This window comes from Lissotriton vulgaris, unplaced genomic scaffold (assembly GCF_964263255.1).
Source record: "Lissotriton vulgaris unplaced genomic scaffold, aLisVul1.2 SCAFFOLD_2536, whole genome shotgun sequence".
In the NCBI taxonomy this organism is placed as follows: domain Eukaryota; kingdom Metazoa; phylum Chordata; class Amphibia; order Caudata; family Salamandridae; genus Lissotriton; species Lissotriton vulgaris.
The window spans coordinates 248,300-275,467 of NW_028250569.1; the positions used below are offsets into that span (position 1 = coordinate 248,300).

Sequence of the window (27,168 nt, forward strand, 5' to 3'; positions counted from 1 at the left end):
ACGAGAGCCTGCCGGTGCAGGCCTCTTGTGCTGAGCCAGCCCCTGTCACGTCACCAGGCTCCCTTCCAGTGCATTTAAACACTTCCAGTCCCTTTAAACACCTGCCCTCCCTTTCAAAGTTCCTGCACACGGCCAAGCACGGCCATCTCTCGCGCTTGCTGAAGCTGGGACCGCCCTTCTAAAGAAAGGGGCCGGCACTAGCAGCAGCAGCAGCACCAGCACACCAGCAGCCTGGCCTTTTCATTTAACAAGCGCCTAGCCTTGCTTCGCACTGGCCTCCAGGCACTTCTTGCTTTGCACTGAGCGAGTGAGGTGAGGGCCCGAGTAGTCCAGGGCCCTTCAGGTCACCCGCCTGGCTCTCTGCCTCAGCAGCCCCCTGCTCGCTCCCAGCCGAGAGAGGGGGGCCCGGAACCGGGGCCGGCGCTGCCCATCATCAGCAGCAGCAGCTTGCAGCAGCTCCCCACTGGGAGCCCTCTGTCCTAGGGCAAAGCTTTTCTTCCTTTTCTTTCAGTTTTCGAGTTTACAGTTAAGGGCCACGCATATTGTAAACTCCATGCCGGATTTTGTATAAAATACATGAAAAAAAAAAGAAGGAAAAAAAAGCGGAGAGGAGAGGAGGAGAGCAGAATATGTTTTTTCTTTTTTTTTTTTAAAGTGCTCTTAGCGAGTTAGATTAGGTGTGATTGTGCAAGGGCCGAGCTTGGTGTCAGCGAGTGGCAACATACCTACAGGTATGGCCGTAGGCATGAGAGGCTGCCGCTTCAGGTCTCTTGTGCTGGCAACCCCCTCCACTCTGGAACCTGCTGCACTGCACCTCACTTGCACGCTTCACTCCAACAACCCTTGGCAAGCTTGCTACAGATAGCCAAATCTTCCTCCAGCCTTGCACTCGCTTCTTTTCCAATCACACACTGGCTCCGACCTCCCTTCAGGTGCCAGCCGGAGAGCTAGCAAAGCCGCAGCCTGGGCTTTTCACGTTGGGGCACATTTACAATAACTGGCGCATCCCTGCATATCGGCAGCAGGGATGCGCCAGTTATTGTGCGTCACGGCTGCGCCACCATGGATGCGCCGCACCATGGGGCAAAAATGGACAGATGCGTGACGCATCTGCTGCCGTAAAGGCGGCGCATTGCTGGAGTTGCGTCGCAGGCGCGACGCAGCTCCAGCAAGGCTCGGGGGTGCCCTATCCTTGAAATGCTGCGTCAAACCTTACGCCTGCTTCAAGCAGGCGCAGGGTTTTGACGCAGCATGGCCTTAAAAGTAGCTGACTGAAATCTTGTCGATTTCACTCAGCCACTTTTGGGAGGCGTTCTTGCGCCGTAACGCCTACATGTGGTGCAGGGCTTTACAACGTGATGCATCTCCCAGATGCGTCACGTTGTAAATACCCCGCAGAGTGGCGCTGGCTTTGCGCCGCCACTGCGTCGCAACGGCGGTGTAAAAGAGGCGCAAGGGGCTTGTAAAACTGCCCCCAAGTGCCTAGCCTTGCTTTGCACTGGCCTCTAAGGCACTCTATCAGGCCACTGCTCTATGTGGCAGCGCCTGCCGGGCTACCGCTCTTCAACTCTGGCTCGCCCGCAGAAACATTGGAGTGACACTTTTTTTTCTGTGCAGCTCTGGCTGCAAGTTTCCTTTTCCTATTTATCCGGGACAGAGGCCTGATATGCACATCACATCCATGTCCAGGGCCCGCCCCAGTGTGCATAGAGAAGAGAGACTCAGAGGAGGGACTGAGTGCTGCCTGGGTGAAGGGTCCTCCTTGTAAGCGGCCTGACTTCAGCAGCCGCCCCTCCTTAAGGGCAGTGAGGCCCTGCCCCGCCCTTTTTGGAGAAAAAGATTGCACGTCAGGCTGAAGAAAGGACAGCTAGACAAACACTCTTTATGTTCAGGCCAGGCAGCCAGGAGCTGAACATGCGCTAAATGCACAGGCTCCCGGCTGCCTAAGCTGAAGTTTGCTGGGCTGAGGACGGCACAGCTCCGGTGGGCCTGACCTCCTCAGCTCAGCAAATGTCCTGGAGGCCCTCCCCCTCGTGACAAGGGAGAGCGTCCGTGATAGCCTCGTAGCGGGGCGCTTCGTTTTTAAGCCCTGAAGTGCCAACGGCCGAGTGTCTGTCGCTGACTCTGTCCCCCATCCTGCTCTGTGACCAGTGAGGGACTGCTGCCTCCCCTCATTGGCTGACCAAGGTAGCAGTCCCAACCCTCCTGGCAGCTCCCCGAGCCCTGCAGCAGCAGTTGAGTGTCGCTTTTTAGGTCTCGTCTGCGAAAAGCACGTGAAAGCGCGCTCTCGCTGCGAGAACTATAGTCGTCGGCTCAGCTGACAACGAGTGGAGACAAGAGCTGGCCAAGCGCCCAGCATCGTCAATGGGAGAAGGAGAGACAAGAACTGGCCACTCGCGCATGGGATTTCGTCGCGCGCGTGAGTAAGTCGCGGAGCTGCCGACGTGCACGCTCACGGTGATGGCTCCGCCGCGCGCCACAGCCCCATGATGTAGGTGACGTCAGTGAACGCTCGCCGTGACCAAAGTTACTTGCCCTGCTTGTAGAATACTATATGTATGTGTGACGGAGTGTGTGTGTGTTTCTAGGCGGGAGCAAGAGGGCTGGGTGTGAGTGAGTTTTGCCTCAAAGTGTGAAGGAGAGAGTGGCGAATGTGCGAAAAGAAGGGCAACCGTAGTGGGCAGGCGTGTGTGATGGAGATGTAGAAGGGGAATCAGCTTGGAGTGTGAGAGAGAGCGAGGGTGAAATGCATGTGCGTGGGAGAGAAATACATGCGTCTGTTTGAGAGAGATTGGCGAGTGCGTGAAGAGAGAACACGGGGACCGAGTGTGACTGCTCCTCAGCGTGTGAGATAGAGCAGTGAGTGAATATATACTTGATTAATAAATACGATCTAGTGACAATGATTTATTAAGAAAGTAAAGTTGTAACGTGTGTGTGTGTGTGTGTGTGTCCATCCATCCATCCATCCATCCCTCCCTCCCTCCCTTTCAACCTGCAGAGCTGGGTGTTGGGGAGGGGAATGTGGGCCGGCTTATAAAGTAGTTGGCGTTTTTTAGGGAAAGGGAAAACTGGGATTCGAATATGAATGGGGTCCAGGAGAGGGGGAGAATGGTGGATTACATCTTAATTGCTTTGACCACGGGCACTGACATATGTTTTCACGCCCTCCTCCAAAGCAGCACCCTCTGACCCTCACACACCCTCACTCACCCTCACCCACCATCACTCACCCTCACACACCCTCACCCTCACACACCCTCACCCTCACACACGCTCACTCACCCTCACACACCCTCACTCGCCCTTACAGCCTCACACCCCTCACCCTCACAACCCTCTCACCCTCACACCCTCACCCTCAAACACCATTTCACTCAGGAACACCACCGCATCACTCAGGGACACCACCACATCACTCAGAGACACCACTCAAGGGTACCACCACGTCACTCAGGGACACCACCACATCACTCGGGGACACCACCACATCAGCTAACCATTCACAAACAATGTTTATATACCAATTGCAAATAAAAATAAAAAAAGGTTAATGCAAAGCATTGTCATTTACAATGCCAGTAACTCAAACTTTAATGCTGCGCCCCCTATTGCGTTGTAAATGCTTGTTTATTGACTGTTTGGTTCGTGCGTGTTAGTATGTATGAGTGTATGTGTATTTGTGAGTGAGTCTCCCGAAAGGGGGGGGGGGGGGGGAGGGTACGAGTGTCTGCATGTGAATGCATGAGTGTAAGTGAGTGTGTATGCGTGTGCGCCCCTTCTCGGTTGTACTGAACGGCACTCGCTGCCTGCCTCTCTGCCTCAGCCCTCCCCCTGCTCCCGGGCTACTGGGGAAGGCCAAAAGAGGGCGACCAGGAACCGATCCTGCACCCGGAGCAGCCCAGCAGCAGCAGAAGAAAACCCTGCGCTGGGGGGTGGGTCCCCTGTCCCCTGTCCCCTGTCCTATCTTGGGGCAAAGGGTTTCATCTTTTTTGACCCAGTGTAAAGTTCAGCCGAATTTTCAATTTCCGAATGGAAAGTTATGGACCCTGCGTGTTGTGGACTTGATGGCGTTTTCTTTTTGAAGAAAGATACAATAAAAGAATAGAAGAAATGCCCCCACCCCCAAAAAACAGAAGAAGAAAAAACCAGAAGTGCCTCTAGCGAGAAGCAAAATGCCTACAGCACCTGGTATTCCCAGGCGGTCTCCCATCCAAGTACTAACCAGGCCCGACCCTGCTTAGCTTCCGAGATCGGACGAGATCGGGCGCATTCAGGGTGGTATGGCCGTAGGCACGAGAGCCTGCCGGTGCAGGCCTCTTGTGCTGAGCCAGCCCCTGTCACGTCACCAGGCTCCCTTCCAGTGCATTTAAACACTTCCAGTCCCTTTAAACACCTGCCCTCCCTTTCAAAGTTCCTGCACACGGCCAAGCACGGCCATCTCTCGCGCTTGCTGAAGCTGGGACCGCCCTTCTAAAGAAAGGGGCCGGCACTAGCAGCAGCAGCAGCACCAGCACACCAGCAGCCTGGCCTTTTCATTTAACAAGCGCCTAGCCTTGCTTCGCACTGGCCTCCAGGCACTTCTTGCTTTGCACTGAGCGAGTGAGGTGAGGGCCCGAGTAGTCCAGGGCCCTTCAGGTCACCCGCCTGGCTCTCTGCCTCAGCAGCCCCCTGCTCGCTCCCAGCCGAGAGAGGGGGGCCCGGAACCGGGGCCGGCGCTGCCCATCATCAGCAGCAGCAGCAGCTTGCAGCAGCTCCCCACTGGGAGCCCTCTGTCCTAGGGCAAAGCTTTTCTTCCTTTTCTTTCAGTTTTCGAGTTTACAGTTAAGGGCCACGCATATTGTAAACTCCATGCCGGATTTTGTATAAAATACATGAAAAAAAAAAGAAGGAAAAAAAAGCGGAGAGGAGAGGAGGAGAGCAGAATATGTTTTTTCTTTTTTTTTTTAAAAGTGCTCTTAGCGAGTTAGATTAGGTGTGATTGTGCAAGGGCCGAGCTTGGTGTCAGCGAGTGGCAACATACCTACAGGTATGGCCGTAGGCATGAGAGGCTGCCGCTTCAGGTCTCTTGTGCTGGCAACCCCCTCCACTCTGGAACCTGCTGCACTGCACCTCACTTGCACGCTTCACTCCAACAACCCTTGGCAAGCTTGCTACAGATAGCCAAATCTTCCTCCAGCCTTGCACTCGCTTCTTTTCCAATCACACACTGGCTCCGACCTCCCTTCAGGTGCCAGCCGGAGAGCTAGCAAAGCCGCAGCCTGGGCTTTTCACGTTGGGGCACATTTACAATAACTGGCGCATCCCTGCATATCGGCAGCAGGGATGCGCCAGTTATTGTGCGTCACGGCTGCGCCACCATGGATGCGCCGCACCATGGGGCAAAAATGGACAGATGCGTGACGCATCTGCTGCCGTAAAGGCGGCGCATTGCTGGAGTTGCGTCGCAGGCGCGACGCAGCTCCAGCAAGGCTCGGGGGTGCCCTATCCTTGAAATGCTGCGTCAAACCTTACGCCTGCTTCAAGCAGGCGCAGGGTTTTGACGCAGCATGGCCTTAAAAGTAGCTGACTGAAATCTTGTCGATTTCACTCAGCCACTTTTGGGAGGCGTTCTTGCGCCGTAACGCCTACATGTGGTGCAGGGCTTTACAACGTGATGCATCTCCCAGATGCGTCACGTTGTAAATACCCCGCAGAGTGGCGCTGGCTTTGCGCCGCCACTGCGTCGCAACGGCGGTGTAAAAGAGGCGCAAGGGGCTTGTAAAACTGCCCCCAAGTGCCTAGCCTTGCTTTGCACTGGCCTCTAAGGCACTCTATCAGGCCACTGCTCTATGTGGCAGCGCCTGCCGGGCTACCGCTCTTCAACTCTGGCTCGCCCGCAGAAACATTGGAGTGACACTTTTTTTTCTGTGCAGCTCTGGCTGCAAGTTTCCTTTTCCTATTTATCCGGGACAGAGGCCTGATATGCACATCACATCCATGTCCAGGGCCCGCCCCAGTGTGCATAGAGAAGAGAGACTCAGAGGAGGGACTGAGTGCTGCCTGGGTGAAGGGTCCTCCTTGTAAGCGGCCTGACTTCAGCAGCCGCCCCTCCTTAAGGGCAGTGAGGCCCTGCCCCGCCCTTTTTGGAGAAAAAGATTGCACGTCAGGCTGAAGAAAGGACAGCTAGACAAACACTCTTTATGTTCAGGCCAGGCAGCCAGGAGCTGAACATGCGCTAAATGCACAGGCTCCCGGCTGCCTAAGCTGAAGTTTGCTGGGCTGAGGACGGCACAGCTCCGGTGGGCCTGACCTCCTCAGCTCAGCAAATGTCCTGGAGGCCCTCCCCCTCGTGACAAGGGAGAGCGTCCGTGATAGCCTCGTAGCGGGGCGCTTCGTTTTTAAGCCCTGAAGTGCCAACGGCCGAGTGTCTGTCGCTGACTCTGTCCCCCATCCTGCTCTGTGACCAGTGAGGGACTGCTGCCTCCCCTCATTGGCTGACCAAGGTAGCAGTCCCAACCCTCCTGGCAGCTCCCCGAGCCCTGCAGCAGCAGTTGAGTGTCGCTTTTTAGGTCTCGTCTGCGAAAAGCACGTGAAAGCGCGCTCTCGCTGCGAGAACTATAGTCGTCGGCTCAGCTGACAACGAGTGGAGACAAGAGCTGGCCAAGCGCCCAGCATCGTCAATGGGAGAAGGAGAGACAAGAACTGGCCACTCGCGCATGGGATTTCGTCGCGCGCGTGAGTAAGTCGCGGAGCTGCCGACGTGCACGCTCACGGTGATGGCTCCGCCGCGCGCCACAGCCCCATGATGTAGGTGACGTCAGTGAACGCTCGCCGTGACCAAAGTTACTTGCCCTGCTTGTAGAATACTATATGTATGTGTGACGGAGTGTGTGTGTGTTTCTAGGCGGGAGCAAGAGGGCTGGGTGTGAGTGAGTTTTGCCTCAAAGTGTGAAGGAGAGAGTGGCGAATGTGCGAAAAGAAGGGCAACCGTAGTGGGCAGGCGTGTGTGATGGAGATGTAGAAGGGGAATCAGCTTGGAGTGTGAGAGAGAGCGAGGGTGAAATGCATGTGCGTGGGAGAGAAATACATGCGTCTGTTTGAGAGAGATTGGCGAGTGCGTGAAGAGAGAACACGGGGACCGAGTGTGACTGCTCCTCAGCGTGTGAGATAGAGCAGTGAGTGAATATATACTTGATTAATAAATACGATCTAGTGACAATGATTTATTAAGAAAGTAAAGTTGTAACGTGTGTGTGTGTGTGTGTGTGTCCATCCATCCATCCATCCATCCCTCCCTCCCTCCCTTTCAACCTGCAGAGCTGGGTGTTGGGGAGGGGAATGTGGGCCGGCTTATAAAGTAGTTGGCGTTTTTTAGGGAAAGGGAAAACTGGGATTCGAATATGAATGGGGTCCAGGAGAGGGGGAGAATGGTGGATTACATCTTAATTGCTTTGACCACGGGCACTGACATATGTTTTCACGCCCTCCTCCAAAGCAGCACCCTCTGACCCTCACACACCCTCACTCACCCTCACCCACCATCACTCACCCTCACACACCCTCACCCTCACACACCCTCACCCTCACACACGCTCACTCACCCTCACACACCCTCACTCGCCCTTACAGCCTCACACCCCTCACCCTCACAACCCTCTCACCCTCACACCCTCACCCTCAAACACCATTTCACTCAGGAACACCACCGCATCACTCAGGGACACCACCACATCACTCAGAGACACCACTCAAGGGTACCACCACGTCACTCAGGGACACCACCACATCACTCGGGGACACCACCACATCAGCTAACCATTCACAAACAATGTTTATATACCAATTGCAAATAAAAATAAAAAAAGGTTAATGCAAAGCATTGTCATTTACAATGCCAGTAACTCAAACTTTAATGCTGCGCCCCCTATTGCGTTGTAAATGCTTGTTTATTGACTGTTTGGTTCGTGCGTGTTAGTATGTATGAGTGTATGTGTATTTGTGAGTGAGTCTCCCGAAAGGGGGGGGGGGGGGGGAGGGTACGAGTGTCTGCATGTGAATGCATGAGTGTAAGTGAGTGTGTATGCGTGTGCGCCCCTTCTCGGTTGTACTGAACGGCACTCGCTGCCTGCCTCTCTGCCTCAGCCCTCCCCCTGCTCCCGGGCTACTGGGGAAGGCCAAAAGAGGGCGACCAGGAACCGATCCTGCACCCGGAGCAGCCCAGCAGCAGCAGAAGAAAACCCTGCGCTGGGGGGTGGGTCCCCTGTCCCCTGTCCCCTGTCCTATCTTGGGGCAAAGGGTTTCATCTTTTTTGACCCAGTGTAAAGTTCAGCCGAATTTTCAATTTCCGAATGGAAAGTTATGGACCCTGCGTGTTGTGGACTTGATGGCGTTTTCTTTTTGAAGAAAGATACAATAAAAGAATAGAAGAAATGCCCCCACCCCCAAAAAACAGAAGAAGAAAAAACCAGAAGTGCCTCTAGCGAGAAGCAAAATGCCTACAGCACCTGGTATTCCCAGGCGGTCTCCCATCCAAGTACTAACCAGGCCCGACCCTGCTTAGCTTCCGAGATCGGACGAGATCGGGCGCATTCAGGGTGGTATGGCCGTAGGCACGAGAGCCTGCCGGTGCAGGCCTCTTGTGCTGAGCCAGCCCCTGTCACGTCACCAGGCTCCCTTCCAGTGCATTTAAACACTTCCAGTCCCTTTAAACACCTGCCCTCCCTTTCAAAGTTCCTGCACACGGCCAAGCACGGCCATCTCTCGCGCTTGCTGAAGCTGGGACCGCCCTTCTAAAGAAAGGGGCCGGCACTAGCAGCAGCAGCAGCACCAGCACACCAGCAGCCTGGCCTTTTCATTTAACAAGCGCCTAGCCTTGCTTCGCACTGGCCTCCAGGCACTTCTTGCTTTGCACTGAGCGAGTGAGGTGAGGGCCCGAGTAGTCCAGGGCCCTTCAGGTCACCCGCCTGGCTCTCTGCCTCAGCAGCCCCCTGCTCGCTCCCAGCCGAGAGAGGGGGGCCCGGAACCGGGGCCGGCGCTGCCCATCATCAGCAGCAGCAGCTTGCAGCAGCTCCCCACTGGGAGCCCTCTGTCCTAGGGCAAAGCTTTTCTTCCTTTTCTTTCAGTTTTCGAGTTTACAGTTAAGGGCCACGCATATTGTAAACTCCATGCCGGATTTTGTATAAAATACATGAAAAAAAAAAGAAGGAAAAAAAAGCGGAGAGGAGAGGAGGAGAGCAGAATATGTTTTTTCTTTTTTTTTTTAAAAGTGCTCTTAGCGAGTTAGATTAGGTGTGATTGTGCAAGGGCCGAGCTTGGTGTCAGCGAGTGGCAACATACCTACAGGTATGGCCGTAGGCATGAGAGGCTGCCGCTTCAGGTCTCTTGTGCTGGCAACCCCCTCCACTCTGGAACCTGCTGCACTGCACCTCACTTGCACGCTTCACTCCAACAACCCTTGGCAAGCTTGCTACAGATAGCCAAATCTTCCTCCAGCCTTGCACTCGCTTCTTTTCCAATCACACACTGGCTCCGACCTCCCTTCAGGTGCCAGCCGGAGAGCTAGCAAAGCCGCAGCCTGGGCTTTTCACGTTGGGGCACATTTACAATAACTGGCGCATCCCTGCATATCGGCAGCAGGGATGCGCCAGTTATTGTGCGTCACGGCTGCGCCACCATGGATGCGCCGCACCATGGGGCAAAAATGGACAGATGCGTGACGCATCTGCTGCCGTAAAGGCGGCGCATTGCTGGAGTTGCGTCGCAGGCGCGACGCAGCTCCAGCAAGGCTCGGGGGTGCCCTATCCTTGAAATGCTGCGTCAAACCTTACGCCTGCTTCAAGCAGGCGCAGGGTTTTGACGCAGCATGGCCTTAAAAGTAGCTGACTGAAATCTTGTCGATTTCACTCAGCCACTTTTGGGAGGCGTTCTTGCGCCGTAACGCCTACATGTGGTGCAGGGCTTTACAACGTGATGCATCTCCCAGATGCGTCACGTTGTAAATACCCCGCAGAGTGGCGCTGGCTTTGCGCCGCCACTGCGTCGCAACGGCGGTGTAAAAGAGGCGCAAGGGGCTTGTAAAACTGCCCCCAAGTGCCTAGCCTTGCTTTGCACTGGCCTCTAAGGCACTCTATCAGGCCACTGCTCTATGTGGCAGCGCCTGCCGGGCTACCGCTCTTCAACTCTGGCTCGCCCGCAGAAACATTGGAGTGACACTTTTTTTTCTGTGCAGCTCTGGCTGCAAGTTTCCTTTTCCTATTTATCCGGGACAGAGGCCTGATATGCACATCACATCCATGTCCAGGGCCCGCCCCAGTGTGCATAGAGAAGAGAGACTCAGAGGAGGGACTGAGTGCTGCCTGGGTGAAGGGTCCTCCTTGTAAGCGGCCTGACTTCAGCAGCCGCCCCTCCTTAAGGGCAGTGAGGCCCTGCCCCGCCCTTTTTGGAGAAAAAGATTGCACGTCAGGCTGAAGAAAGGACAGCTAGACAAACACTCTTTATGTTCAGGCCAGGCAGCCAGGAGCTGAACATGCGCTAAATGCACAGGCTCCCGGCTGCCTAAGCTGAAGTTTGCTGGGCTGAGGACGGCACAGCTCCGGTGGGCCTGACCTCCTCAGCTCAGCAAATGTCCTGGAGGCCCTCCCCCTCGTGACAAGGGAGAGCGTCCGTGATAGCCTCGTAGCGGGGCGCTTCGTTTTTAAGCCCTGAAGTGCCAACGGCCGAGTGTCTGTCGCTGACTCTGTCCCCCATCCTGCTCTGTGACCAGTGAGGGACTGCTGCCTCCCCTCATTGGCTGACCAAGGTAGCAGTCCCAACCCTCCTGGCAGCTCCCCGAGCCCTGCAGCAGCAGTTGAGTGTCGCTTTTTAGGTCTCGTCTGCGAAAAGCACGTGAAAGCGCGCTCTCGCTGCGAGAACTATAGTCGTCGGCTCAGCTGACAACGAGTGGAGACAAGAGCTGGCCAAGCGCCCAGCATCGTCAATGGGAGAAGGAGAGACAAGAACTGGCCACTCGCGCATGGGATTTCGTCGCGCGCGTGAGTAAGTCGCGGAGCTGCCGACGTGCACGCTCACGGTGATGGCTCCGCCGCGCGCCACAGCCCCATGATGTAGGTGACGTCAGTGAACGCTCGCCGTGACCAAAGTTACTTGCCCTGCTTGTAGAATACTATATGTATGTGTGACGGAGTGTGTGTGTGTTTCTAGGCGGGAGCAAGAGGGCTGGGTGTGAGTGAGTTTTGCCTCAAAGTGTGAAGGAGAGAGTGGCGAATGTGCGAAAAGAAGGGCAACCGTAGTGGGCAGGCGTGTGTGATGGAGATGTAGAAGGGGAATCAGCTTGGAGTGTGAGAGAGAGCGAGGGTGAAATGCATGTGCGTGGGAGAGAAATACATGCGTCTGTTTGAGAGAGATTGGCGAGTGCGTGAAGAGAGAACACGGGGACCGAGTGTGACTGCTCCTCAGCGTGTGAGATAGAGCAGTGAGTGAATATATACTTGATTAATAAATACGATCTAGTGACAATGATTTATTAAGAAAGTAAAGTTGTAACGTGTGTGTGTGTGTGTGTGTGTCCATCCATCCATCCATCCATCCCTCCCTCCCTCCCTTTCAACCTGCAGAGCTGGGTGTTGGGGAGGGGAATGTGGGCCGGCTTATAAAGTAGTTGGCGTTTTTTAGGGAAAGGGAAAACTGGGATTCGAATATGAATGGGGTCCAGGAGAGGGGGAGAATGGTGGATTACATCTTAATTGCTTTGACCACGGGCACTGACATATGTTTTCACGCCCTCCTCCAAAGCAGCACCCTCTGACCCTCACACACCCTCACTCACCCTCACCCACCATCACTCACCCTCACACACCCTCACCCTCACACACCCTCACCCTCACACACGCTCACTCACCCTCACACACCCTCACTCGCCCTTACAGCCTCACACCCCTCACCCTCACAACCCTCTCACCCTCACACCCTCACCCTCAAACACCATTTCACTCAGGAACACCACCGCATCACTCAGGGACACCACCACATCACTCAGAGACACCACTCAAGGGTACCACCACGTCACTCAGGGACACCACCACATCACTCGGGGACACCACCACATCAGCTAACCATTCACAAACAATGTTTATATACCAATTGCAAATAAAAATAAAAAAAGGTAATGCAAAGCATTGTCATTTACAATGCCAGTAACTCAAACTTTAATGCTGCGCCCCCTATTGCGTTGTAAATGCTTGTTTATTGACTGTTTGGTTCGTGCGTGTTAGTATGTATGAGTGTATGTGTATTTGTGAGTGAGTCTCCCGAAAGGGGGGGGGGGGGGGGGAGGGTACGAGTGTCTGCATGTGAATGCATGAGTGTAAGTGAGTGTGTATGCGTGTGCGCCCCTTCTCGGTTGTACTGAACGGCACTCGCTGCCTGCCTCTCTGCCTCAGCCCTCCCCCTGCTCCCGGGCTACTGGGGAAGGCCAAAAGAGGGCGACCAGGAACCGATCCTGCACCCGGAGCAGCCCAGCAGCAGCAGAAGAAAACCCTGCGCTGGGGGGTGGGTCCCCTGTCCCCTGTCCCCTGTCCTATCTTGGGGCAAAGGGTTTCATCTTTTTTGACCCAGTGTAAAGTTCAGCCGAATTTTCAATTTCCGAATGGAAAGTTATGGACCCTGCGTGTTGTGGACTTGATGGCGTTTTCTTTTTGAAGAAAGATACAATAAAAGAATAGAAGAAATGCCCCCACCCCCAAAAAACAGAAGAAGAAAAAACCAGAAGTGCCTCTAGCGAGAAGCAAAATGCCTACAGCACCTGGTATTCCCAGGCGGTCTCCCATCCAAGTACTAACCAGGCCCGACCCTGCTTAGCTTCCGAGATCGGACGAGATCGGGCGCATTCAGGGTGGTATGGCCGTAGGCACGAGAGCCTGCCGGTGCAGGCCTCTTGTGCTGAGCCAGCCCCTGTCACGTCACCAGGCTCCCTTCCAGTGCATTTAAACACTTCCAGTCCCTTTAAACACCTGCCCTCCCTTTCAAAGTTCCTGCACACGGCCAAGCACGGCCATCTCTCGCGCTTGCTGAAGCTGGGACCGCCCTTCTAAAGAAAGGGGCCGGCACTAGCAGCAGCAGCAGCACCAGCACACCAGCAGCCTGGCCTTTTCATTTAACAAGCGCCTAGCCTTGCTTCGCACTGGCCTCCAGGCACTTCTTGCTTTGCACTGAGCGAGTGAGGTGAGGGCCCGAGTAGTCCAGGGCCCTTCAGGTCACCCGCCTGGCTCTCTGCCTCAGCAGCCCCCTGCTCGCTCCCAGCCGAGAGAGGGGGGCCCGGAACCGGGGCCGGCGCTGCCCATCATCAGCAGCAGCAGCTTGCAGCAGCTCCCCACTGGGAGCCCTCTGTCCTAGGGCAAAGCTTTTCTTCCTTTTCTTTCAGTTTTCGAGTTTACAGTTAAGGGCCACGCATATTGTAAACTCCATGCCGGATTTTGTATAAAATACATGAAAAAAAAAAGAAGGAAAAAAAAGCGGAGAGGAGAGGAGGAGAGCAGAATATGTTTTTTCTTTTTTTTTTTAAAAGTGCTCTTAGCGAGTTAGATTAGGTGTGATTGTGCAAGGGCCGAGCTTGGTGTCAGCGAGTGGCAACATACCTACAGGTATGGCCGTAGGCATGAGAGGCTGCCGCTTCAGGTCTCTTGTGCTGGCAACCCCCTCCACTCTGGAACCTGCTGCACTGCACCTCACTTGCACGCTTCACTCCAACAACCCTTGGCAAGCTTGCTACAGATAGCCAAATCTTCCTCCAGCCTTGCACTCGCTTCTTTTCCAATCACACACTGGCTCCGACCTCCCTTCAGGTGCCAGCCGGAGAGCTAGCAAAGCCGCAGCCTGGGCTTTTCACGTTGGGGCACATTTACAATAACTGGCGCATCCCTGCATATCGGCAGCAGGGATGCGCCAGTTATTGTGCGTCACGGCTGCGCCACCATGGATGCGCCGCACCATGGGGCAAAAATGGACAGATGCGTGACGCATCTGCTGCCGTAAAGGCGGCGCATTGCTGGAGTTGCGTCGCAGGCGCGACGCAGCTCCAGCAAGGCTCGGGGGTGCCCTATCCTTGAAATGCTGCGTCAAACCTTACGCCTGCTTCAAGCAGGCGCAGGGTTTTGACGCAGCATGGCCTTAAAAGTAGCTGACTGAAATCTTGTCGATTTCACTCAGCCACTTTTGGGAGGCGTTCTTGCGCCGTAACGCCTACATGTGGTGCAGGGCTTTACAACGTGATGCATCTCCCAGATGCGTCACGTTGTAAATACCCCGCAGAGTGGCGCTGGCTTTGCGCCGCCACTGCGTCGCAACGGCGGTGTAAAAGAGGCGCAAGGGGCTTGTAAAACTGCCCCCAAGTGCCTAGCCTTGCTTTGCACTGGCCTCTAAGGCACTCTATCAGGCCACTGCTCTATGTGGCAGCGCCTGCCGGGCTACCGCTCTTCAACTCTGGCTCGCCCGCAGAAACATTGGAGTGACACTTTTTTTTCTGTGCAGCTCTGGCTGCAAGTTTCCTTTTCCTATTTATCCGGGACAGAGGCCTGATATGCACATCACATCCATGTCCAGGGCCCGCCCCAGTGTGCATAGAGAAGAGAGACTCAGAGGAGGGACTGAGTGCTGCCTGGGTGAAGGGTCCTCCTTGTAAGCGGCCTGACTTCAGCAGCCGCCCCTCCTTAAGGGCAGTGAGGCCCTGCCCCGCCCTTTTTGGAGAAAAAGATTGCACGTCAGGCTGAAGAAAGGACAGCTAGACAAACACTCTTTATGTTCAGGCCAGGCAGCCAGGAGCTGAACATGCGCTAAATGCACAGGCTCCCGGCTGCCTAAGCTGAAGTTTGCTGGGCTGAGGACGGCACAGCTCCGGTGGGCCTGACCTCCTCAGCTCAGCAAATGTCCTGGAGGCCCTCCCCCTCGTGACAAGGGAGAGCGTCCGTGATAGCCTCGTAGCGGGGCGCTTCGTTTTTAAGCCCTGAAGTGCCAACGGCCGAGTGTCTGTCGCTGACTCTGTCCCCCATCCTGCTCTGTGACCAGTGAGGGACTGCTGCCTCCCCTCATTGGCTGACCAAGGTAGCAGTCCCAACCCTCCTGGCAGCTCCCCGAGCCCTGCAGCAGCAGTTGAGTGTCGCTTTTTAGGTCTCGTCTGCGAAAAGCACGTGAAAGCGCGCTCTCGCTGCGAGAACTATAGTCGTCGGCTCAGCTGACAACGAGTGGAGACAAGAGCTGGCCAAGCGCCCAGCATCGTCAATGGGAGAAGGAGAGACAAGAACTGGCCACTCGCGCATGGGATTTCGTCGCGCGCGTGAGTAAGTCGCGGAGCTGCCGACGTGCACGCTCACGGTGATGGCTCCGCCGCGCGCCACAGCCCCATGATGTAGGTGACGTCAGTGAACGCTCGCCGTGACCAAAGTTACTTGCCCTGCTTGTAGAATACTATATGTATGTGTGACGGAGTGTGTGTGTGTTTCTAGGCGGGAGCAAGAGGGCTGGGTGTGAGTGAGTTTTGCCTCAAAGTGTGAAGGAGAGAGTGGCGAATGTGCGAAAAGAAGGGCAACCGTAGTGGGCAGGCGTGTGTGATGGAGATGTAGAAGGGGAATCAGCTTGGAGTGTGAGAGAGAGCGAGGGTGAAATGCATGTGCGTGGGAGAGAAATACATGCGTCTGTTTGAGAGAGATTGGCGAGTGCGTGAAGAGAGAACACGGGGACCGAGTGTGACTGCTCCTCAGCGTGTGAGATAGAGCAGTGAGTGAATATATACTTGATTAATAAATACGATCTAGTGACAATGATTTATTAAGAAAGTAAAGTTGTAACGTGTGTGTGTGTGTGTGTGTGTCCATCCATCCATCCATCCATCCCTCCCTCCCTCCCTTTCAACCTGCAGAGCTGGGTGTTGGGGAGGGGAATGTGGGCCGGCTTATAAAGTAGTTGGCGTTTTTTAGGGAAAGGGAAAACTGGGATTCGAATATGAATGGGGTCCAGGAGAGGGGGAGAATGGTGGATTACATCTTAATTGCTTTGACCACGGGCACTGACATATGTTTTCACGCCCTCCTCCAAAGCAGCACCCTCTGACCCTCACACACCCTCACTCACCCTCACCCACCATCACTCACCCTCACACACCCTCACCCTCACACACCCTCACCCTCACACACGCTCACTCACCCTCACACACCCTCACTCGCCCTTACAGCCTCACACCCCTCACCCTCACAACCCTCTCACCCTCACACCCTCACCCTCAAACACCATTTCACTCAGGAACACCACCGCATCACTCAGGGACACCACCACATCACTCAGAGACACCACTCAAGGGTACCACCACGTCACTCAGGGACACCACCACATCACTCGGGGACACCACCACATCAGCTAACCATTCACAAACAATGTTTATATACCAATTGCAAATAAAAATAAAAAAAGGTTAATGCAAAGCATTGTCATTTACAATGCCAGTAACTCAAACTTTAATGCTGCGCCCCCTATTGCGTTGTAAATGCTTGTTTATTGACTGTTTGGTTCGTGCGTGTTAGTATGTATGAGTGTATGTGTATTTGTGAGTGAGTCTCCCGAAAGGGGGGGGGGGGGGGGGAGGGTACGAGTGTCTGCATGTGAATGCATGAGTGTAAGTGAGTGTGTATGCGTGTGCGCCCCTTCTCGGTTGTACTGAACGGCACTCGCTGCCTGCCTCTCTGCCTCAGCCCTCCCCCTGCTCCCGGGCTACTGGGGAAGGCCAAAAGAGGGCGACCAGGAACCGATCCTGCACCCGGAGCAGCCCAGCAGCAGCAGAAGAAAACCCTGCGCTGGGGGGTGGGTCCCCTGTCCCCTGTCCCCTGTCCTATCTTGGGGCAAAGGGTTTCATCTTTTTTGACCCAGTGTAAAGTTCAGCCGAATTTTCAATTTCCGAATGGAAAGTTATGGACCCTGCGTGTTGTGGACTTGATGGCGTTTTCTTTTTGAAGAAAGATACAATAAAAGAATAGAAGAAATGCCCCCACCCCCAAAAAACAGAAGAAGAAAAAACCAGAAGTGCCTCTAGCGAGAAGCAAAATGCCTACAGCACCTGGTATTCCCAGGCGGTCTCCCATCCAAGTACTAACCAGGCCCGACCCTGCTTAGCTTCCGAGATCGGACGAGATCGGGCGCATTCAGGGTGGTATGGCCGTAGGCACGAGAGCCTGCCGGTGCAGGCCTCTTGTGCTGAGCCAGCCCCTGTCACGTCACCAGGCTCCCTTCCAGTGCATTTAAACACTTCCAGTCCCTTTAAACACCTGCCCTCCCTTTCAAAGTTCCTGCACACGGCCAAGCACGGCCATCTCTCGCGCTTGCTGAAGCTGGGACCGCCCTTCTAAAGAAAGGGGCCGGCACTAGCAGCAGCAGCAGCACCAGCACACCAGCAGCCTGGCCTTTTCATTTAACAAGCGCCTAGCCTTGCTTCGCACTGGCCTCCAGGCACTTCTTGCTTTGCACTGAGCGAGTGAGGTGAGGGCCCGAGTAGTCCAGGGCCCTTCAGGTCACCCGCCTGGCTCTCTGCCTCAGCAGCCCCCTGCTCGCTCCCAGCCGAGAGAGGGGGGCCCGGAACCGGGGCCGGCGCTGCCCATCATCAGCAGCAGCAGCTTGCAGCAGCTCCCCACTGGGAGCCCTCTGTCCTAGGGCAAAGCTTTTCTTCCTTTTCTTTCAGTTTTCGAGTTTACAGTTAAGGGCCACGCATATTGTAAACTCCATGCCGGATTTTGTATAAAATACATGAAAAAAAAAAGAAGGAAAAAAAAGCGGAGAGGAGAGGAGGAGAGCAGAATATGTTTTTTCTTTTTTTTTTTAAAAGTGCTCTTAGCGAGTTAGATTAGGTGTGATTGTGCAAGGGCCGAGCTTGGTGTCAGCGAGTGGCAACATACCTACAGGTATGGCCGTAGGCATGAGAGGCTGCCGCTTCAGGTCTCTTGTGCTGGCAACCCCCTCCACTCTGGAACCTGCTGCACTGCACCTCACTTGCACGCTTCACTCCAACAACCCTTGGCAAGCTTGCTACAGATAGCCAAATCTTCCTCCAGCCTTGCACTCGCTTCTTTTCCAATCACACACTGGCTCCGACCTCCCTTCAGGTGCCAGCCGGAGAGCTAGCAAAGCCGCAGCCTGGGCTTTTCACGTTGGGGCACATTTACAATAACTGGCGCATCCCTGCATATCGGCAGCAGGGATGCGCCAGTTATTGTGCGTCACGGCTGCGCCACCATGGATGCGCCGCACCATGGGGCAAAAATGGACAGATGCGTGACGCATCTGCTGCCGTAAAGGCGGCGCATTGCTGGAGTTGCGTCGCAGGCGCGACGCAGCTCCAGCAAGGCTCGGGGGTGCCCTATCCTTGAAATGCTGCGTCAAACCTTACGCCTGCTTCAAGCAGGCGCAGGGTTTTGACGCAGCATGGCCTTAAAAGTAGCTGACTGAAATCTTGTCGATTTCACTCAGCCACTTTTGGGAGGCGTTCTTGCGCCGTAACGCCTACATGTGGTGCAGGGCTTTACAACGTGATGCATCTCCCAGATGCGTCACGTTGTAAATACCCCGCAGAGTGGCGCTGGCTTTGCGCCGCCACTGCGTCGCAACGGCGGTGTAAAAGAGGCGCAAGGGGCTTGTAAAACTGCCCCCAAGTGCCTAGCCTTGCTTTGCACTGGCCTCTAAGGCACTCTATCAGGCCACTGCTCTATGTGGCAGCGCCTGCCGGGCTACCGCTCTTCAACTCTGGCTCGCCCGCAGAAACATTGGAGTGACACTTTTTTTTCTGTGCAGCTCTGGCTGCAAGTTTCCTTTTCCTATTTATCCGGGACAGAGGCCTGATATGCACATCACATCCATGTCCAGGGCCCGCCCCAGTGTGCATAGAGAAGAGAGACTCAGAGGAGGGACTGAGTGCTGCCTGGGTGAAGGGTCCTCCTTGTAAGCGGCCTGACTTCAGCAGCCGCCCCTCCTTAAGGGCAGTGAGGCCCTGCCCCGCCCTTTTTGGAGAAAAAGATTGCACGTCAGGCTGAAGAAAGGACAGCTAGACAAACACTCTTTATGTTCAGGCCAGGCAGCCAGGAGCTGAACATGCGCTAAATGCACAGGCTCCCGGCTGCCTAAGCTGAAGTTTGCTGGGCTGAGGACGGCACAGCTCCGGTGGGCCTGACCTCCTCAGCTCAGCAAATGTCCTGGAGGCCCTCCCCCTCGTGACAAGGGAGAGCGTCCGTGATAGCCTCGTAGCGGGGCGCTTCGTTTTTAAGCCCTGAAGTGCCAACGGCCGAGTGTCTGTCGCTGACTCTGTCCCCCATCCTGCTCTGTGACCAGTGAGGGACTGCTGCCTCCCCTCATTGGCTGACCAAGGTAGCAGTCCCAACCCTCCTGGCAGCTCCCCGAGCCCTGCAGCAGCAGTTGAGTGTCGCTTTTTAGGTCTCGTCTGCGAAAAGCACGTGAAAGCGCGCTCTCGCTGCGAGAACTATAGTCGTCGGCTCAGCTGACAACGAGTGGAGACAAGAGCTGGCCAAGCGCCCAGCATCGTCAATGGGAGAAGGAGAGACAAGAACTGGCCACTCGCGCATGGGATTTCGTCGCGCGCGTGAGTAAGTCGCGGAGCTGCCGACGTGCACGCTCACGGTGATGGCTCCGCCGCGCGCCACAGCCCCATGATGTAGGTGACGTCAGTGAACGCTCGCCGTGACCAAAGTTACTTGCCCTGCTTGTAGAATACTATATGTATGTGTGACGGAGTGTGTGTGTGTTTCTAGGCGGGAGCAAGAGGGCTGGGTGTGAGTGAGTTTTGCCTCAAAGTGTGAAGGAGAGAGTGGCGAATGTGCGAAAAGAAGGGCAACCGTAGTGGGCAGGCGTGTGTGATGGAGATGTAGAAGGGGAATCAGCTTGGAGTGTGAGAGAGAGCGAGGGTGAAATGCATGTGCGTGGGAGAGAAATACATGCGTCTGTTTGAGAGAGATTGGCGAGTGCGTGAAGAGAGAACACGGGGACCGAGTGTGACTGCTCCTCAGCGTGTGAGATAGAGCAGTGAGTGAATATATACTTGATTAATAAATACGATCTAGTGACAATGATTTATTAAGAAAGTAAAGTTGTAACGTGTGTGTGTGTGTGTGTGTGTCCATCCATCCATCCATCCATCCCTCCCTCCCTCCCTTTCAACCTGCAGAGCTGGGTGTTGGGGAGGGGAATGTGGGCCGGCTTATAAAGTAGTTGGCGTTTTTTAGGGAAAGGGAAAACTGGGATTCGAATATGAATGGGGTCCAGGAGAGGGGGAGAATGGTGGATTACATCTTAATTGCTTTGACCACGGGCACTGACATATGTTTTCACGCCCTCCTCCAAAGCAGCACCCTCTGACCCTCACACACCCTCACTCACCCTCACCCACCATCACTCACCCTCACACACCCTCACCCTCACACACCCTCACCCTCACACACGCTCACTCACCCTCACACACCCTCACTCGCCCTTACAGCCTCACACCCCTCACCCTCACAACCCTCTCACCCTCACACCCTCACCCTCAAACACCATTTCACTCAGGAACACCACCGCATCACTCAGGGACACCACCACATCACTCAGAGACACCACTCAAGGGTACCACCACGTCACTCAGGGACACCACCACATCACTCGGGGACACCACCACATCAGCTAACCATTCACAAACAATGTTTATATACCAATTGCAAATAAAAATAAAAAAAGGTTAATGCAAAGCATTGTCATTTACAATGCCAGTAACTCAAACTTTAATGCTGCGCCCCCTATTGCGTTGTAAATGCTTGTTTATTGACTGTTTGGTTCGTGCGTGTTAGTATGTATGAGTGTATGTGTATTTGTGAGTGAGTCTCCCGAAAGGGGGGGGGGGGGGGGGAGGGTACGAGTGTCTGCATGTGAATGCATGAGTGTAAGTGAGTGTGTATGCGTGTGCGCCCCTTCTCGGTTGTACTGAACGGCACTCGCTGCCTGCCTCTCTGCCTCAGCCCTCCCCCTGCTCCCGGGCTACTGGGGAAGGCCAAAAGAGGGCGACCAGGAACCGATCCTGCACCCGGAGCAGCCCAGCAGCAGCAGAAGAAAACCCTGCGCTGGGGGGTGGGTCCCCTGTCCCCTGTCCCCTGTCCTATCTTGGGGCAAAGGGTTTCATCTTTTTTGACCCAGTGTAAAGTTCAGCCGAATTTTCAATTTCCGAATGGAAAGTTATGGACCCTGCGTGTTGTGGACTTGATGGCGTTTTCTTTTTGAAGAAAGATACAATAAAAGAATAGAAGAAATGCCCCCACCCCCAAAAAACAGAAGAAGAAAAAACCAGAAGTGCCTCTAGCGAGAAGCAAAATGCCTACAGCACCTGGTATTCCCAGGCGGTCTCCCATCCAAGTACTAACCAGGCCCGACCCTGCTTAGCTTCCGAGATCGGACGAGATCGGGCGCATTCAGGGTGGTATGGCCGTAGGCACGAGAGCCTGCCGGTGCAGGCCTCTTGTGCTGAGCCAGCCCCTGTCACGTCACCAGGCTCCCTTCCAGTGCATTTAAACACTTCCAGTCCCTTTAAACACCTGCCCTCCCTTTCAAAGTTCCTGCACACGGCCAAGCACGGCCATCTCTCGCGCTTGCTGAAGCTGGGACCGCCCTTCTAAAGAAAGGGGCCGGCACTAGCAGCAGCAGCAGCACCAGCACACCAGCAGCCTGGCCTTTTCATTTAACAAGCGCCTAGCCTTGCTTCGCACTGGCCTCCAGGCACTTCTTGCTTTGCACTGAGCGAGTGAGGTGAGGGCCCGAGTAGTCCAGGGCCCTTCAGGTCACCCGCCTGGCTCTCTGCCTCAGCAGCCCCCTGCTCGCTCCCAGCCGAGAGAGGGGGGCCCGGAACCGGGGCCGGCGCTGCCCATCATCAGCAGCAGCAGCTTGCAGCAGCTCCCCACTGGGAGCCCTCTGTCCTAGGGCAAAGCTTTTCTTCCTTTTCTTTCAGTTTTCGAGTTTACAGTTAAGGGCCACGCATATTGTAAACTCCATGCCGGATTTTGTATAAAATACATGAAAAAAAAAAGAAGGAAAAAAAAGCGGAGAGGAGAGGAGGAGAGCAGAATATGTTTTTTCTTTTTTTTTTTAAAAGTGCTCTTAGCGAGTTAGATTAGGTGTGATTGTGCAAGGGCCGAGCTTGGTGTCAGCGAGTGGCAACATACCTACAGGTATGGCCGTAGGCATGAGAGGCTGCCGCTTCAGGTCTCTTGTGCTGGCAACCCCCTCCACTCTGGAACCTGCTGCACTGCACCTCACTTGCACGCTTCACTCCAACAACCCTTGGCAAGCTTGCTACAGATAGCCAAATCTTCCTCCAGCCTTGCACTCGCTTCTCTTTTCCAATCACACACTGGCTCCGACCTCCCTTCAGGTGCCAGCCGGAGAGCTAGCAAAGCCGCAGCCTGGGCTTTTCACGTTGGGGCACATTTACAATAACTGGCGCATCCCTGCATATCGGCAGCAGGGATGCGCCAGTTATTGTGCGTCACGGCTGCGCCACCATGGATGCGCCGCACCATGGGGCAAAAATGGACAGATGCGTGACGCATCTGCTGCCGTAAAGGCGGCGCATTGCTGGAGTTGCGTCGCAGGCGCGACGCAGCTCCAGCAAGGCTCGGGGGTGCCCTATCCTTGAAATGCTGCGTCAAACCTTACGCCTGCTTCAAGCAGGCGCAGGGTTTTGACGCAGCATGGCCTTAAAAGTAGCTGACTGAAATCTTGTCGATTTCACTCAGCCACTTTTGGGAGGCGTTCTTGCGCCGTAACGCCTACATGTGGTGCAGGGCTTTACAACGTGATGCATCTCCCAGATGCGTCACGTTGTAAATACCCCGCAGAGTGGCGCTGGCTTTGCGCCGCCACTGCGTCGCAACGGCGGTGTAAAAGAGGCGCAAGGGGCTTGTAAAACTGCCCCCAAGTGCCTAGCCTTGCTTTGCACTGGCCTCTAAGGCACTCTATCAGGCCACTGCTCTATGTGGCAGCGCCTGCCGGGCTACCGCTCTTCAACTCTGGCTCGCCCGCAGAAACATTGGAGTGACACTTTTTTTTCTGTGCAGCTCTGGCTGCAAGTTTCCTTTTCCTATTTATCCGGGACAGAGGCCTGATATGCACATCACATCCATGTCCAGGGCCCGCCCCAGTGTGCATAGAGAAGAGAGACTCAGAGGAGGGACTGAGTGCTGCCTGGGTGAAGGGTCCTCCTTGTAAGCGGCCTGACTTCAGCAGCCGCCCCTCCTTAAGGGCAGTGAGGCCCTGCCCCGCCCTTTTTGGAGAAAAAGATTGCACGTCAGGCTGAAGAAAGGACAGCTAGACAAACACTCTTTATGTTCAGGCCAGGCAGCCAGGAGCTGAACATGCGCTAAATGCACAGGCTCCCGGCTGCCTAAGCTGAAGTTTGCTGGGCTGAGGACGGCACAGCTCCGGTGGGCCTGACCTCCTCAGCTCAGCAAATGTCCTGGAGGCCCTCCCCCTCGTGACAAGGGAGAGCGTCCGTGATAGCCTCGTAGCGGGGCGCTTCGTTTTTAAGCCCTGAAGTGCCAACGGCCGAGTGTCTGTCGCTGACTCTGTCCCCCATCCTGCTCTGTGACCAGTGAGGGACTGCTGCCTCCCCTCATTGGCTGACCAAGGTAGCAGTCCCAACCCTCCTGGCAGCTCCCCGAGCCCTGCAGCAGCAGTTGAGTGTCGCTTTTTAGGTCTCGTCTGCGAAAAGCACGTGAAAGCGCGCTCTCGCTGCGAGAACTATAGTCGTCGGCTCAGCTGACAACGAGTGGAGACAAGAGCTGGCCAAGCGCCCAGCATCGTCAATGGGAGAAGGAGAGACAAGAACTGGCCACTCGCGCATGGGATTTCGTCGCGCGCGTGAGTAAGTCGCGGAGCTGCCGACGTGCACGCTCACGGTGATGGCTCCGCCGCGCGCCACAGCCCCATGATGTAGGTGACGTCAGTGAACGCTCGCCGTGACCAAAGTTACTTGCCCTGCTTGTAGAATACTATATGTATGTGTGACGGAGTGTGTGTGTGTTTCTAGGCGGGAGCAAGAGGGCTGGGTGTGAGTGAGTTTTGCCTCAAAGTGTGAAGGAGAGAGTGGCGAATGTGCGAAAAGAAGGGCAACCGTAGTGGGCAGGCGTGTGTGATGGAGATGTAGAAGGGGAATCAGCTTGGAGTGTGAGAGAGAGCGAGGGTGAAATGCATGTGCGTGGGAGAGAAATACATGCGTCTGTTTGAGAGAGATTGGCGAGTGCGTGAAGAGAGAACACGGGGACCGAGTGTGACTGCTCCTCAGCGTGTGAGATAGAGCAGTGAGTGAATATATACTTGATTAATAAATACGATCTAGTGACAATGATTTATTAAGAAAGTAAAGTTGTAACGTGTGTGTGTGTGTGTGTGTGTCCATCCATCCATCCATCCATCCCTCCCTCCCTCCCTTTCAACCTGCAGAGCTGGGTGTTGGGGAGGGGAATGTGGGCCGGCTTATAAAGTAGTTGGCGTTTTTTAGGGAAAGGGAAAACTGGGATTCGAATATGAATGGGGTCCAGGAGAGGGGGAGAATGGTGGATTACATCTTAATTGCTTTGACCACGGGCACTGACATATGTTTTCACGCCCTCCTCCAAAGCAGCACCCTCTGACCCTCACACACCCTCACTCACCCTCACCCACCATCACTCACCCTCACACACCCTCACCCTCACACACCCTCACCCTCACACACGCTCACTCACCCTCACACACCCTCACTCGCCCTTACAGCCTCACACCCCTCACCCTCACAACCCTCTCACCCTCACACCCTCACCCTCAAACACCATTTCACTCAGGAACACCACCGCATCACTCAGGGACACCACCACATCACTCAGAGACACCACTCAAGGGTACCACCACGTCACTCAGGGACACCACCACATCACTCGGGGACACCACCACATCAGCTAACCATTCACAAACAATGTTTATATACCAATTGCAAATAAAAATAAAAAAAGGTTAATGCAAAGCATTGTCATTTACAATGCCAGTAACTCAAACTTTAATGCTGCGCCCCCTATTGCGTTGTAAATGCTTGTTTATTGACTGTTTGGTTCGTGCGTGTTAGTATGTATGAGTGTATGTGTATTTGTGAGTGAGTCTCCCGAAAGGGGGGGGGGGGGGGGAGGGTACGAGTGTCTGCATGTGAATGCATGAGTGTAAGTGAGTGTGTATGCGTGTGCGCCCCTTCTCGGTTGTACTGAACGGCACTCGCTGCCTGCCTCTCTGCCTCAGCCCTCCCCCTGCTCCCGGGCTACTGGGGAAGGCCAAAAGAGGGCGACCAGGAACCGATCCTGCACCCGGAGCAGCCCAGCAGCAGCAGAAGAAAACCCTGCGCTGGGGGGTGGGTCCCCTGTCCCCTGTCCCCTGTCCTATCTTGGGGCAAAGGGTTTCATCTTTTTTGACCCAGTGTAAAGTTCAGCCGAATTTTCAATTTCCGAATGGAAAGTTATGGACCCTGCGTGTTGTGGACTTGATGGCGTTTTCTTTTTGAAGAAAGATACAATAAAAGAATAGAAGAAATGCCCCCACCCCCAAAAAACAGAAGAAGAAAAAACCAGAAGTGCCTCTAGCGAGAAGCAAAATGCCTACAGCACCTGGTATTCCCAGGCGGTCTCCCATCCAAGTACTAACCAGGCCCGACCCTGCTTAGCTTCCGAGATCGGACGAGATCGGGCGCATTCAGGGTGGTATGGCCGTAGGCACGAGAGCCTGCCGGTGCAGGCCTCTTGTGCTGAGCCAGCCCCTGTCACGTCACCAGGCTCCCTTCCAGTGCATTTAAACACTTCCAGTCCCTTTAAACACCTGCCCTCCCTTTCAAAGTTCCTGCACACGGCCAAGCACGGCCATCTCTCGCGCTTGCTGAAGCTGGGACCGCCCTTCTAAAGAAAGGGGCCGGCACTAGCAGCAGCAGCAGCACCAGCACACCAGCAGCCTGGCCTTTTCATTTAACAAGCGCCTAGCCTTGCTTCGCACTGGCCTCCAGGCACTTCTTGCTTTGCACTGAGCGAGTGAGGTGAGGGCCCGAGTAGTCCAGGGCCCTTCAGGTCACCCGCCTGGCTCTCTGCCTCAGCAGCCCCCTGCTCGCTCCCAGCCGAGAGAGGGGGGCCCGGAACCGGGGCCGGCGCTGCCCATCATCAGCAGCAGCAGCTTGCAGCAGCTCCCCACTGGGAGCCCTCTGTCCTAGGGCAAAGCTTTTCTTCCTTTTCTTTCAGTTTTCGAGTTTACAGTTAAGGGCCACGCATATTGTAAACTCCATGCCGGATTTTGTATAAAATACATGAAAAAAAAAAGAAGGAAAAAAAAGCGGAGAGGAGAGGAGGAGAGCAGAATATGTTTTTTCTTTTTTTTTTTAAAAGTGCTCTTAGCGAGTTAGATTAGGTGTGATTGTGCAAGGGCCGAGCTTGGTGTCAGCGAGTGGCAACATACCTACAGGTATGGCCGTAGGCATGAGAGGCTGCCGCTTCAGGTCTCTTGTGCTGGCAACCCCCTCCACTCTGGAACCTGCTGCACTGCACCTCACTTGCACGCTTCACTCCAACAACCCTTGGCAAGCTTGCTACAGATAGCCAAATCTTCCTCCAGCCTTGCACTCGCTTCTTTTCCAATCACACACTGGCTCCGACCTCCCTTCAGGTGCCAGCCGGAGAGCTAGCAAAGCCGCAGCCTGGGCTTTTCACGTTGGGGCACATTTACAATAACTGGCGCATCCCTGCATATCGGCAGCAGGGATGCGCCAGTTATTGTGCGTCACGGCTGCGCCACCATGGATGCGCCGCACCATGGGGCAAAAATGGACAGATGCGTGACGCATCTGCTGCCGTAAAGGCGGCGCATTGCTGGAGTTGCGTCGCAGGCGCGACGCAGCTCCAGCAAGGCTCGGGGGTGCCCTATCCTTGAAATGCTGCGTCAAACCTTACGCCTGCTTCAAGCAGGCGCAGGGTTTTGACGCAGCATGGCCTTAAAAGTAGCTGACTGAAATCTTGTCGATTTCACTCAGCCACTTTTGGGAGGCGTTCTTGCGCCGTAACGCCTACATGTGGTGCAGGGCTTTACAACGTGATGCATCTCCCAGATGCGTCACGTTGTAAATAC

At 54.9% G+C, this 27,168-nt stretch overlaps 6 non-coding genes across 6 annotated transcripts; all 6 read right to left on the bottom strand.

Moving 5' to 3' along the window:
* Positions 1-4,176: 4,176 nt before the first annotated feature.
* LOC147663213 (5S ribosomal RNA) lies at positions 4,177-4,295 on the bottom strand. The gene has a single exon (XR_015305385.1). It is a non-coding gene; the product is annotated as a 5S ribosomal RNA (ribosomal RNA).
* Positions 4,296-8,474: 4,179 nt separating this feature from the next.
* Positions 8,475-8,593, bottom strand: LOC147663214 (5S ribosomal RNA). Its single transcript, XR_015305386.1, has one exon. It is a non-coding gene; the product is annotated as a 5S ribosomal RNA (ribosomal RNA).
* Positions 8,594-12,769: 4,176 nt separating this feature from the next.
* Positions 12,770-12,888, bottom strand: LOC147663215 (5S ribosomal RNA). The gene has a single exon (XR_015305387.1). It is a non-coding gene; the product is annotated as a 5S ribosomal RNA (ribosomal RNA).
* A 4,177-nt stretch (positions 12,889-17,065) lies between these two features.
* Positions 17,066-17,184, bottom strand: LOC147663216 (5S ribosomal RNA). Its single transcript, XR_015305389.1, has one exon. It is a non-coding gene; the product is annotated as a 5S ribosomal RNA (ribosomal RNA).
* Positions 17,185-21,361: 4,177 nt separating this feature from the next.
* LOC147663217 (5S ribosomal RNA) lies at positions 21,362-21,480 on the bottom strand. Its single transcript, XR_015305390.1, has one exon. It is a non-coding gene; the product is annotated as a 5S ribosomal RNA (ribosomal RNA).
* Positions 21,481-25,658: 4,178 nt separating this feature from the next.
* On the bottom strand, positions 25,659-25,777 carry LOC147663218 (5S ribosomal RNA). Its single transcript, XR_015305391.1, has one exon. It is a non-coding gene; the product is annotated as a 5S ribosomal RNA (ribosomal RNA).
* Between the last annotated feature and the right edge of the window lie 1,391 nt (positions 25,778-27,168).